Consider the following 13,850-nt stretch of genomic DNA (forward strand, 5'->3'; position numbering starts at 1 on the left):
TTTTGTGGCCTGGAACCTTTGCTGCCTAGACAACGGGGTGCTTAGCAGCTTATTGCTGGAGCAGATGACACGCGGTGGGGGTCCTGAGGCTGCAGGTGAAAACTCAAACTCCTGGGTGATGTGCCAGTGTGCTCAGTGCTTCCTCAGATGAAGTGTGCAACACTGGACAAGGTGGCTGGGGTTGCCATTAAACTTTGTGTTCCAGGAGAGGTGATGTGGCAATTGGCTGTTCAACAGCTGAAGTGGGTGGGAACTACAGGGTAATGGATGGGACTGCAAACCTCTGCGAAAAGCACTGGTGCAGTCTTCAGCTCTTTATCTGAAATGACCAATCTTAGGGAAGGTTGCTGGGGCTGCAGCTGGGACCTCAGACTCTCTGCAGAGGCATCGGGGTGTTCTGAAGCTGCTCAGTTGGAGTGACACTGGGTGGGATTGCTGGTGCTGCATCTAGGATCTGTGCCCCTGAGAGAAGTGCTGGGTATTCTTGAAGTTCCTCAGTTTAAATGTGTAACACTTGAGGAATTGGGGTTGCGACCAGGACTTTGGATTATGAGAGAGACAATCAGGCACTCAGTAGCTCCTCAGCAAAAGTGGGCACACTGGGTAGGGTCACAAAGAATTCAAGTGGGACCCTGCTCCTTCAGGAGAGGATCTGGGGTGTTTTTCAGCTTTTCAGCTGGGGTTGGCAACCCTGAGGGGGTCTCTGGTGCCACAGCTGGATTTTCAGACTCCAGAGAGAGACCCTGCAGCTTTTCAGCTGGAGTGACCCACTCTCGGCAAGGTTGCTGGGGTTGGACACTTTTCCTTCTGTACATCTCGAGTTTTGAACCTCGAGGGGGCTTTTTTGCTATTTTCCTTAATTCTGATGTTTTCTCCTAGACACTCTATTCAACATGTGATTATCAGGGCCGAGCCAGTGCGCACTTGGGAGAGTGCGGCGCTGAGAGTGCAGCAGCACTCCCGCTGCGGGTTCGGATCCTATATAGGGATGACCCGTGCGCTCACAGCGCTCACTGACTGAGCGCGGTGGGGCCGGTCTCAAAAAGGACAAAAAAAACAAAACAAAAAAAACATGTGATTATCTGTTTGTTCTTTTGAACTCTTTTTGTGTCAGTGGTAGGAGCTTCGTGCCCTTAGTCAGCCATCTGGAACCCTGTTACAGTATTTTTGATTTGTAGCATTTCCTTTTAGTTCTTTTGAAAAACTTCTATCTCCTTACATTACCCATCTGTTGTTGAATGTTTTCTACTTTATTCACTTGAGTTCTTAGCATATTAATTAGGGTCTGGTTTTTATTCTTGCTCAGTCACTCAAATTGTATTTTTTAAAATATTTTGTTTTGTTTTGTTTTGTCTTTTAGAATATCCAGTAATTTTTTCCCTTATAGCCAGATGTGATGGAGTAGGTAAAAGGAAATGATGCAAATATGAATTCAGTAATGTGTTCATAAGATGTGTATTATAAGAAGTTATCTTAGTCTGCTTAAGCTGCTTAACAAAATACATTAGAGTGGGTAATATATAAGCAATAGATATATACTGCTCCCAGTTCTAGAGGCTGGAAAGTCTAAGATCAATGCTCCAAGAGATTTAGTGTCTGGTGGTGACTTATTTCTTATAGATTGCACCTGCCATGTGTCCTCATGGTGAGAGGAACAACGAAGCTTTTCTTGGCCTTTGTAGGGCACTAATCTCTCTCATGACTTAATCACCTTTCAAAGGCAGTACTTCTTAATTCTAGTGCATTGGGGATTAGGTTTCAACATGTAAATCTTGAAGGGACACAAACATTCAGACCATAGCGGAAATGTTTATTTCTATGATTAAGTCTTTGCAGTGGATTGAATTATGTCCCCCCAAAACTCCCTGAAGCTTGAATTGTGCCCCTCAAGTCTTATGTGTTAGAAACTTAGCCCCCACTGTGACTAAGATGGTGGAAAATCCTATTATGGTAATTGAAAGGTGGAGCCTTGAAAGGTGACTAGATTGTAGGACCATGCAGTAGTGAATGGATTAAAAATGGTGGTCAGGGGCGAGGTTCTTAGGGAAGAGGAGAAAGGAGAGGAGAGTCTGTCTCTATCTCTCTGCTCTCTCTGCTTCCACCGTCTTGCAATGTGCGACTACTGGGTCACTGTTGCCACCATCAGATGGACTTTGGACTTCACATCCTCAGAAACTGTAAGCAATAAATTTTGTTTTTCTTTATAAATTACTCAGTTCCAAGTATTTTGTTATAAACAACAAAAATGGACTAATATGGTCTCCATGTCTTAATGAGCCTCTCTCTTTTGACTGTGAAATTCACAACTGTTTCTCAATTTATTATTTTTTTCTTTTCCCTTAGATGAGACAGGGTGGCTAGAGTAAGCTGAAATTGGATAATTCTCTTCTTCCATGTGGAATCCTCGAGTGGGTTTGAGTTGGGTATTTTCCTTCACCCAGGTCAGTTAGGCTCTGATAATGGTACAGCAGGTTAGGCTCTGGTTAAGTAGTTTCTCCTGAGGGTGTGTCTTGTTAAGAAGAACTAAGTGCTCTGGCATGCTTCAAAAGGATTTTTTTCCCCTATCACAGGTGGAAACAAGAGGGAGTTTACACTTTTCTGTGGGAACCTGGTCCAGCTCTTGGAGGTAAATTTCAGAATATTGTGGTGATCCACCTATAACTGGGTTCCATGGGAGATTTTAACCCTCGGTGTTGTCCACACTGAGCCTCCGGCAACTTGTCAGTCACACTTTAGGTTTTCCTGCTCAGGCACAGGTTCCCAAGGTGGTTTCTGCTAGTAAGTCTCTGCTCCTATAAGCCACGACTCTGTACTTGCCTGTCTGCCTCTCTAATCTTGGGGCTGGAGCTTACCTTGTGACCTCTTCTCTCTTAGTGGTCCCAGAAGAGCTCTTGATTTTTCAGCCTCTTTATCTTTTAAATTGTTGTTAGGATGAGGTGATGACTTCCTAGCTTTTTTTTTTTTTTTGGTGACACAATAAAAATCTATAGTGTATTTCTAAAAGTACCATCTAGATGTCTGTATTGATTATCAAAGGCTTTTTCTCTATAACTCTATGGACATGATAAATTACATTGGTAGACTTCTTAAAATCGAGCTTTCTTTATTCATGAAATAAACTCAGAAAAATTTTTTTCAGTCTTTACAGTCATTTATCTTCCTCTAACTTTAAACATTAGTGTTCCTGCAAATTGCGTCCTTGTCTTCTGTTGTGTTCTTTTCCCCCAAAATATTTTAAGTTCATTTACTCTTATGGCTTCAGGTACTTTTGAAATTCTGATACTTTTCAAATTTATATCTTCAGCTTACTGCTCTCTCTTGAACTCTGGAATCATGATCTACTCAACATGTGGACATTCCCACAGATATTTCAAATATAATGTGTCCGTGTGTCAAGTCTGTATTACTTCTGCCCATTATATTCTTCTTTCATTTTTTTCAAGTTTTCTTTTACTGCACCAGTACCTAACTAGCTGCATTCAGGTAGACAGCCTGTGGGTGAAATTCCATTTTTACTCTCTGCACAACAAATTTGTTTTGATGTGCAAAATTGGCACAACCACATTTTTTCTTGCTTGTTCTTTTGCCTTTTATAGTATTACTTCCCTCTTCTGTGTGCTTACTGCTCTGTGTTTTTATGTAGGTGGTCATTTGTCACTCTGTTTTCTTCTCTGATTCTACCTTCAGCCCTTCTGCATTCTCCTAGTGAATGACAAAATGCAGATCTGGTCACATAACTTACCTGTCTTTACAGGACCTAATTATTTAGATTTTGTGGATTTGAAAGTGGCAGTGTTCACCCTGGGGTGAGCACAAGCAACCTTTTTGTGTGTAGTAAGGGAATTTGGAGATGCCTGTGCACGTGCTTTTAATTTATACATAATTAAAAATCAACAATAAGTGCATTAAATATTTTGTTGTTTGAATTAGGTAAAATATTTAAATACATAATTATTTTGTAATCAGTTGCTTCAATATTGCACTTATATCTCATCACTGCCCCAAATCATTTACCTAGACATGGTGCTGTGTGTGGTTCCATTTGCAGGGGGTGTTCTTTTTGCTCTTGTGACTGGGGGGGGGGGGGGGGGCGGGTTCTTTTTGCTCTTGTGACTGCACTTTTGCTATTGCCTCATTTTTCATGAGAAAATGTGTGCCCATGGAAGAGCTAAACATCTTTGGCATTTCAGCAAATTGCAAACTGAATAGAAAGTACAACAACATTTTCTACATCTCTTTTATTCCAATGCACATTGAATATGCATCTAAATTGGTTTATCTGACACATTATTTCTCCTATGTATTCATACTTATGTCTTCATACCAAATTATAAGCTTCTTGGAAGAACAAAATTTTATTCAGACTCTTATCCCTAGCAAGAAGAATGATTCTAGATCTATAATGTAAGCCTTGTAACAGAAATTTTAGTAACTAATAAGTTATTCCAATCCCAGGAGACTTCTACTATGATTTTTTTTTTCTCCATTCATATGGACTACAAGGAAGTGACATCTTAGGTAAGATACATGTATGACACACGCACACAGGGAATGGTGGATGTTCAGGTTTCTGTCTGTGACCCAAGGCTGGTAACTCAATTTGAGAAGAAATGTGGAATTACAGGGACTGGTGTCATTTGAAATCATGGCTGTGTAATTTCTCTGGGAGGAGTAGCAGGACCTATACACTGCTTAGAGGACCCTATACAAGGACATAGTGCTGGAGGCCTCCAGTAACAGGTTTCATTGGGCGAGTAGTTGGGTGAGTTACTTTCCAGTAACTCCCAGGAGCAACGCTTTCTGTGCTAGTAAACAAATAATCCATTTTAATTTATAATTAGTGTTATTTAATTATAATTCCATTTCATGGAGAATGTGAGTGTCATGGAGTGTACAAGAACCCCCAAACCAGAACCTTCCAGGTCAGTTAGTGCATACATGGCAGGGAGGCTAGAAAGTGTAAATCCCAATGGATATTTGCCATGTTCAGCTGTTTACACCATTTTCCCCCAGCTCCCAGACCTGAGAACAGCTTGTTTGCATGAGTCAAACACATACATTCTATAATCTCCAAGGAGGACTCTCACATGTATACCTTCACTTCTTATTTTGCTGAATACATTTTTATATATACTTAAAATCAAATCCCTACATTTCTACTTTGACATTTATTTTCGCTATTAACTTTTCAATAGTCTCACTTCCCCTTTGTCCTCCATTCTCATGGACATAGTTTTCAGACTATCCATGTGTTTTCCATTGCTTAAAACAGAACATCTGATGCCACTGCTTGGTAATTTATAAGGAACCAAAATGTATTTCTTACAGTTCAGAGACTGAGAAGACCAAGGTCAAGGAGATGCATCTGGTGAGGGCCTTCTACCTGGTGGGGACTCTTAGCAGAGTCTGGAGGTGGTACAGGGTATCACATGGGAAGAGTAGCATGTCCACATGGTTTCTTATCTCTGTATAAAGCCCCCAGTCTACTTACTTACAACCCATTAAATCATTAAGCTATTAATCCATGAATGGATCAATCCATCGTGAGGGCTTAGCTCTTTCTATCCATCACCTCCCCAAAGCCCTACTTTTCAAATACCATAGCTGGCTATTCCACCCTCTTAACAGTTACAGTGGGGATCAATATTCAATATGAATTTTGGAGGGACATTCAAACTATACCACAGATATTTATTCATACATTTATTCTTTTAACACGTCTTTACCAGGCAGGTTATAAGCACTTGTGATTTTTTATTTGTTCCTATAACAGAAATGACCTAAATAATGTCCCTTTTTTATAGACTTTATATTCTGACCAGAGAAACAAGAAAATATGTTAACTAGTTGTGTTGAATTCATATGGAATATTAAATCAAAGTGAGAGAGAGAAAAAATGGGAATTAGAATTTAGGAAGAATTTTTAGAGAGGGCAGTTTTAGAAAGAATATTGTTTACTTTGGTGTAGCTTCAGTTCAAGTGAGCTATTTTTCAATTTTGACCTATAATACATATACAAATATAAAATATAGATTTGAGAGTGAACATCATGGTTGCAGATACAAATTTGGAAATCAGTGGCCTAAAGATGGTATTTAATGTCATACTTACAGAGGTGGTCTGCTAGAGGGTTGACAAAAAAGTGAAATAAGAGGCCCAAGAGTGAGTCTTGTGTACCACCACATCAGAAATCATGAAGCAGAGGAAGTCCCAGCATAGAAGTGAGAAAGGGGTGGTCCTGGACTTGGGAGGAGAAACATGATTCAGGGTCCCAAGACCAAGTGAACCAAGGTTTTCATGTTGAAATGCTCAGATTTCAGTTTGAGAGTTGTATTAGTCCATTTCTGTTGCTTATAACAAAACACTTGGAACTGAGTGATTTGTAAGAAAATGAAATTTTATTGCTTACAGTTTCAGAGGCTGGGAAGTCCAAAGTCCAAGGAACACACCTGGTGAGGGTCTTCTTTGGTGACGGCTTTACAGCAATGTAGGGGTCTCATGTGGCAGAGAATGTTGGAGCAGCGAGAGAGAGAGAGAGAATCTATGTGCCCTTCTTTTAAAGCCCTCAGAACCATGCCTCTGAACACCATTATTAATCCATTCACTATGGCATAGTCCTACAATCTAATCACCTCTTCAAGGACTCACCTTTCAACTATCGTAATAGGATTTCCCACCTTGAATAGTTACAGTAGGTATTAAGATTCTAATATATGAACTTGGTTGGACACAATTCAATCTATCCACAGCATTCCTCTCCTGACCCCCAAAGTTTATGTCTTTCTCACAAGTAAATACATTCATCCCATCCCCAAAGTCTTAATTCGTTTCAACTCAAAAGTCCAAAGATCAAAGTCCCATCTGTGAAGTCAAAACAAGTTATCTACTTCCAACATACAATAGAGGGACAATCATGGGTTACATATTTCCATTCAAAAGGAAGAAATAGGCCATAAGAAAAGGATAACAAGTCCCAAATAAGTCTGAAACCCAGCAGGACTAGAATCACATCTCAAAGCTGGGAAATCATGATCCTTGACTCCATGTTCAGTGTCCTCTTCATGCTGGTGTGGGGGTTAGTTCCCTAAGTCCTCAGGCAGCTCCACTTCTATAAATTTTCTGGCCTGAGGCAATGCTTCATCTCTCCCAGGATGGCCTTTCACTCTGGTAGCTCCACAATTCTGGGGTCTCTATGGCAGTCCTGCTCCCGTGACTACACTAGGCATGGCCTTGATGGAGGTTTTCTGCTGCAACTCTGACCCCACATTTCCTCTCTGCATCATCTACTGAAATCCTTATTGGTGACCCCACCCCTCTGACAGATCTCTTCCTGGGCCCCCACACTTTTCCATACATCCTTGGAAATGGGGGTGGAGGCTCCCAAGCATCCATAACTCCGGCATTCTGTAAGCCTGAATATGTAACACCATGTGGGTGCCACCAAGTCTTCTGGTTTGTATTTTCCAAAGCTCTGGGTCCAGCCACACCTGGCTCCAAGGTAGCCATAGCTGCAACAGCCAAAGCAGCTGGGGTGCTGGTGCTAGAAGCATCTTCCTGAGGTGGCCATGGGAAATGAGCCCATGGAGAGTGCCTCAGGCCTGTTCCCCAAGAACATTTTGTCTCCCTAGACCTCTGGGCTTGTAATGGAAGGTTCTGAAATGCCTTCAGGGATTTTTTTTTACCACCTTCTCTTGATAATTCCTCTCTTTTGTACTAATCTTAATAGCACCATTGCATTTTTCTCCTGAAAATGTTCTCTACTTCTCTACCACATGTCCAGGCTGCAAATTTTTCAAACCTTTATGCTCAGCTTCCCTCCTGACTTTATGTGATCACTTTTCTGCCATAACTCAGCATAGGCTGTTGCAAGTAGCCATGCAGCTTCCTGAATGTTTTACTGCTTTGAAATTTCTTCTGCCAAATACTCTGGGTCAGCACCTTTAAGTTTCACATTCCATAAAACTTTGGGGTATAAACAGAATGCAGCCAAGTTCTTTGCCAGTTCATAGCAAGGGTGATCTTTGCTCCAGTTTCCAGTAAGTTCCTTCTCATGTACATCTAAATCTTATCAGAATGGCCTTTACTGGCCACATTTCTATCAGCATTCTGCTGACCGTCATTTAACCAGTTTTTAATAAGTTTCAAACTTTCCCTGGTTTTCTTGCCTTCTAAACTCCCACCAGAAGCTAGGCTCCTTCTAGCCCATTCCTTCAAATTCTTTCAGCCTTTGCCCAACACCTTCCAAACCCACTTCCACAATTTAAAGTATTTGTTATAAGAAACACCCCACTTCTCTGGTAACAATTTTTTTGTTACTTTGTTTCTGTTGCTAATAACAAAATACCTGGAACTGGGTGATTTGTAAGAAAATGAAGTTTTATTGCTTACAATTTCAGAGGCTGGGAAGTCCAAAGTCCAAGGAACACATCTGGTGAAGTTCTTCTTTGGTGGTGGATTTACAGCATTGCAGGGGCTTCACATGACAGAAAATGGTGGAGCAGAAAGAAAGACAATCTCGTGTGCTCTCCTTTTAAAGTCCTCAGAACCATGCCCCTGATGACCATTATTAATCCATTCACTCTGGCACGGTCCTACAGTCCAATCACACGTTTAAGGCCCCACCTTTCAATTACCATAATAGAACTTCCCACCCTCAACAGTTACAATGGAAATTAAGCTTCTCAAAGATGAACTTTGGAGGAAAAAATTCAATCAATCTACAGCAGTAGTAAACTTTAAAGTTAGCATTTCCCCCTTCTCTTTGTGGAAATTATTCTAAAACAACAAAAAGAATGAGTAATGTACAGGAGACTCCATTTTCTTTGAAACTAGAAGACATCTGAAACTCTTTGCACAAAATAAAAGCCTTCGGAAACAGTGAAATATCAAGCCATGGGTGTGAGTACAATGAAATGTGGGGAGAGTGGCAGTCAATCTCAGAAGAAGCCAGGAAAACATTTTTCAAAGATGGTGGGCACAGCCTGAGTTGCAGAACCAAGTTTAGACCCACAGGGAGGAGCTGCCCAGGGTGGTGGACTGGAGCTTCCTGTACCTGTCATGGTTGTGAGAAGCAGAGGAAATAATGTTAAATGAGGACTGTGAAGGAAACCGCCTTCATGTAGTGTAAAGAAGAGGAGATTTTATATTCTAACTGCCCCCCCGGTGCCTATAGGCATTCTCCAGGGAAGAGTGAAAACTAATGAAACATGGGTGAAAATCCTGAAACCTAAGCAACATTCCTGCTTACGTGACAAATATCTCCTGCACATAAAAGTAGATGAACCAAATAATCTTTGCTATCTGCAAATCAGACTAATAAGAAAAATAGCATGAGACACCCACTGTTGTTATAAAAATAAAATATAGAGAAAGAACAGGGTAAACAAATGGCTAGTGATTAACACTTAGTTGAAAACTATCAATAGGCAGTGGGTGAATATTTGTATTAAATATTTCTTCATGAGGCTGGCCAGTTAGCTTAGTTGATCAGAGCTCAGTATTATAACATCAAGGTCAAGGGTTAGGATCCCCATACTGGCCAGCCACCACAAATAAATAAATAAGTAGATGGATAGATAGATAGATAGATATTTCTTCATGAATTAAAAAAGAAAGTATACAAAATGAGGAAAACATAATTTAGCATTAGAATATCCATTAACATAATTTATCATATTAAGTCAATTGGAAGAAAACCTATATATTCATAAATCAATCCCCACTTATTGATTTTTATGAAATCTCATGCCACTAGGATAGAAAGAATCTTCTTTACCTTTAAATGAACATTCAATAAGGTACACTTATGTGTAGTTCATGGATATAGTTATTTATTTTTTTCATTTCAGATGTCCAGATAGTTGATACTGTAATTGAGAAGAGTCAAGAAAATCATGATAGATTTTGTGGCATGTTGTCTTCACCAACAGGAACACTTCAACTGAGAAGAGAGTTGAGTTAAAAAAAAAAAAAGTTTAATTTCAGCTGAAGCCATATTTCTTTTTTTTTTTTCTCCTTTTTGTCTTTTTTACTGACCGGCAACGGATCACAACCCTCAGTGTCGCGCCCGTACCGGACCGGGACCGGCAACGGGATCGCAAACCTCGGTGTTGCTCCCGCACCTCACTCAGCCAGTGAGCGGGAACCGGTCTGTATGTGGGATCCGAACCCTCGGGCGGGAGCGCCGCCGCGCTTCCCAAGCGGCGCACTGTAGCAGTGCGCCATCAGGCCGGCCCGAAGCCATATTTCAAATCTACCTATAAATAATGAAATCTAGGGCCGGCCCGGTGGCGCACTGCTACAGTGCGCCGCTTGGGAAGCACGGCGGCGCTCCAGACGAGGGTTCGGATCCCACATACAGACCGGTTCCCGCTCACTGGCTGAGCGAGGTGTGGGCACGGCGCTGAGGGTTGCGATCCCGTTACTGGTCCCAGTCCGGTACGGGCACGACACTGAGGGTTGCGATCCGTTGCCAGACATGAAAAAAGACAAAAAAAAAAGGAGAAAAAATAAATAAATAAATAATGAAATCTATTCAGGAATGATTAACTTATGTAAGAATGCACTTCCTCCTAGATAGTCTGATGAGACACATGCCACAAAGAAATCTGATGATCATAATGTACCTGGAAAATTGACAGACATCATGAGCATCTTAGTGAGCATAACAAGATTTAAACTGGGGAACAGCATTTTGAATATTGTGGATGAGGAAAAGCCTTCAACGTATTATTATTTACACATGAACCAATATTATTTACACATAAGAAGGTTCACATGGGAGAAGCCTCCTGTAAATATAATCAATATAGGAAATATTTCTTTTTTCTTTTTTTTTTTTTTTTTTTTTTTCCTTTTTGTGACCGGTAAGGGATTGCAACCCTTGGCTTGGTGTTGCCCGCACCATGCTCAGCCAGCGAGTGCACCGGCCATCCCTATATAGGATCCAAACCCACGGCAGGAGCACCACTGCGCTCCCAGCGCCACACTCTCCTGAGTGTGCCACGGGCTCGGCCCTAGGAAATATTTCGAGAAGTCAAATTTCATTGCCCAAGAGACAATTCAGGTTTTAGGAGAAACTTTTCAATGTAAAATGTGTGAGAAAACATTCTATAAAAAGTCTAAACTCACTAAAAATTAGAAAATACACACAAGAGAGAAACCCTACAAATGGGGTGAATGTTAGAAATTCTCCGAAAAGAAATTGTCTTTTACAATACACCAGAAAACACATACAAGAGGGCCAGCCCGTGGCTCACTCGGGAGAGTGTGGTGCTGATAACACCAAGGCCCCGGGTTCGGATCCCATATAGGGATGGCCGGTTCACTCACTGGCTGAGTGTGGTGCTGACACCACCAAGTCAAGGGTTAAGATCCCCTTACCGGTCATCTTTTTTTAAAAAAAGAAAAAGAAAAAGAAAAAGAAAACACATACGAGAGAGAAGTCTTATGCATGTAATGAATGTGATTTTTTTTTTCAGAAGAGGGAGCTTACTATGCATCAGAGAATTCACACAGGAGGAAAGTCCCATAAATGTAATAAATGTGGAAAAACCTTTCATTGGATGTTACACCTCAGGATGCATTAGAGAACTCTCCTAAAAGTAAAATCTTAGGAATGTACAGCTGTCCTTTGGTAACCACAGGGTATATGTTCCAAGACCCCCCATGGTTACCAAAATTTGTGGATTCTCAAGCCACTAATATAAAATGGTGTAGTATTTGTGTATTACCTATGCATTTACTGTTTTATAATTTGTGTCTTGTGTAAATTGCTTATAATACTGAATACAACATCAATAGCATGGAAACAGCTCTTAAACTGTGTTCTTTATTTGTATTACTTTATTGTTGTATTACTATTATTCACTTTTCATTTGTTTCAAATGTTTTTGACTCGTGGTTGGTTAAATCCATGGACGTGGAACCCACAAATATGGAAGGATGACTGTAATAAATGTGGAAACATCTTTCATCAGAAGTCACCCTCAGTAGGTATCAGAGAATTTACACAGAGTAGAAAGTCTTTATGGCAGAGAGTGGCTATGTGTTGTTCAAAAACCACTCTCTTTTCTCTCATACAAACAGGTAGCCTGCCTACTCAGCCTTTGTGTGGAACCAGGTAACTGGGCTCTGTTCAGGGGAATATGAATACAAGTGGTGAACATTACTTTAAGGCCTGCCACAAACATATGTCTATGAAGTTTTTCCTAGTTTCTCAAGCCTTCTGGGACTGAACTGCAGATGACCCTCAGGATGGTCTTGAGAGCCATCAGTGGGAATAGGACTCCATAAGTTAAGACAGAAGAGAATGATTTCAGAGGGCAGATCTTCTCACTTCTATCCCAAACCCTGTATTTGTACTTTACATGAGTGAGAAATGAATACTTAACTTTGTCGAGCCATTGTATGAGTGATCTGTTTGCATTACAACACAACTGGCCCACTGTAGCTAATCTGCCTGATGAACTTTATGACAGAAGATACATGTCCTTGTATATGAGAAGATTCACAGAAGAGAAACCTGTGTTGCCACCTTTGATCCCCAAGTCAATTTATGGAAAAATCAAAGAAGTCATGGGAGAAACAATGCAACAAATTGGGAATGCCATATCAGGAGGGAGGTCTCACTGACTGTGGAGAATAAAGTAAATCTTTATAGATATCTTTAATATGTCAAGGCTTTCAACAAAACTTCCAAGTGTACTGTATATCAGAGAATTTGAAATGAAGGAAAAACTATCAAGTTATGTAATATGGATGTAAATTTCCAAACAGATATGTTAGCTATAGTATTAAACTATTTAAAAATATTTTATCACCTACCAATAGTTAAATATAAGTGTTGATATTGTCTACCTAGAGACATTTGGCTATGCCTGGAGACATTTTTTGGTTGTCGTAACTGGAGACTGAAAGGAGTTACTCCATCTAGTGGCCAGAGGCCAGGGGTGCTTCTCAACAGCCTGTGATGCACAGAACAGCCCCCCCACAAGTGTGTAGGTTTTATACATACATGTATTCTATGTGAACAAGAGCTTTCCTTAGTGGAATCCAGCATAAATGCATGTAGGAAATATATACACTTAACATAATGTATATTGTGACTTACATTTGTATTTATCACATTAAATGCCACCCTGGCCTCTTTATAGCTTGTTAAATATATTAAGTCTAAAGTATTGCAGTATATACTTTTTTCTTATTCTCAGAGTGTGTAAATTTGTATGACCTTTACTACCAAATTTTCTCTTAAGTTAATAAAATAATTTTATTCTAAAATTTGAAGGCGATACAAAGCCAGCCAGTGGGTGTAGTAGAAACATTGTTTTCATACAAATGGACAAACCATGCACCTAATTGTCAACAGCTTGAGCCTGAATTAATTTAAACAGCTGTGAACAATATTACTCATTTCATTCTAGTCAGTGAAAAGCTGTCTGTGGGGGAAAAATTCCCTTTTGTTCCTATCTCTCATTTCTTTAAATGTGACAGCTGCATATTTAGGAGTGTGTGCATCATGTGCTGTGTAACTGAGGTTCCATTTGCAGTGATGGAGTACCAAGTGTGTGTCTTGCCACTAAAAGGGCAACACAGTAAGTTCTGGGTCCACTTGTTGTGTACGACATTAGCACTGACCTCTCTGGGGTTCTGATTTTTATATTAAATAAAGGAGTAATAAAAGAACGTGCCTCAAAGGGTTATTGTGAGAAGTACATCAGATAACTAAAATAATTTGGATATTACCTGGTACCTGGTAAACAGTATGTAATCTGTAGAGCTATGAAGGTATGGGTTGTTATATTTTTTTTTTTTTTTTTTTTTTTTTTTTTTTTTTTTTTTTTTTTTTC

At 40.2% G+C, this 13,850-nt stretch overlaps 1 long non-coding RNA gene across 1 annotated transcript in view; it reads right to left on the reverse strand.

The window, feature by feature from the left end:
• Window positions 1-8,631: 8,631 nt before the first annotated feature.
• Window positions 8,632-13,850, reverse strand: part of LOC103591487 — an 86,192-nt gene continuing 80,973 nt past the window's right edge. Inside the window, exon 3 of the long non-coding RNA XR_550579.1 lies at window positions 8,632-9,052. This is a non-coding gene — a long non-coding RNA (uncharacterized LOC103591487). The remainder of the gene's footprint in view (window positions 9,053-13,850) is intronic.

Source organism: Galeopterus variegatus, unplaced genomic scaffold (genome assembly GCF_000696425.1).
Source record: "Galeopterus variegatus unplaced genomic scaffold, G_variegatus-3.0.2 Scaffold974, whole genome shotgun sequence".
NCBI lineage: Eukaryota > Metazoa > Chordata > Mammalia > Dermoptera > Cynocephalidae > Galeopterus > Galeopterus variegatus.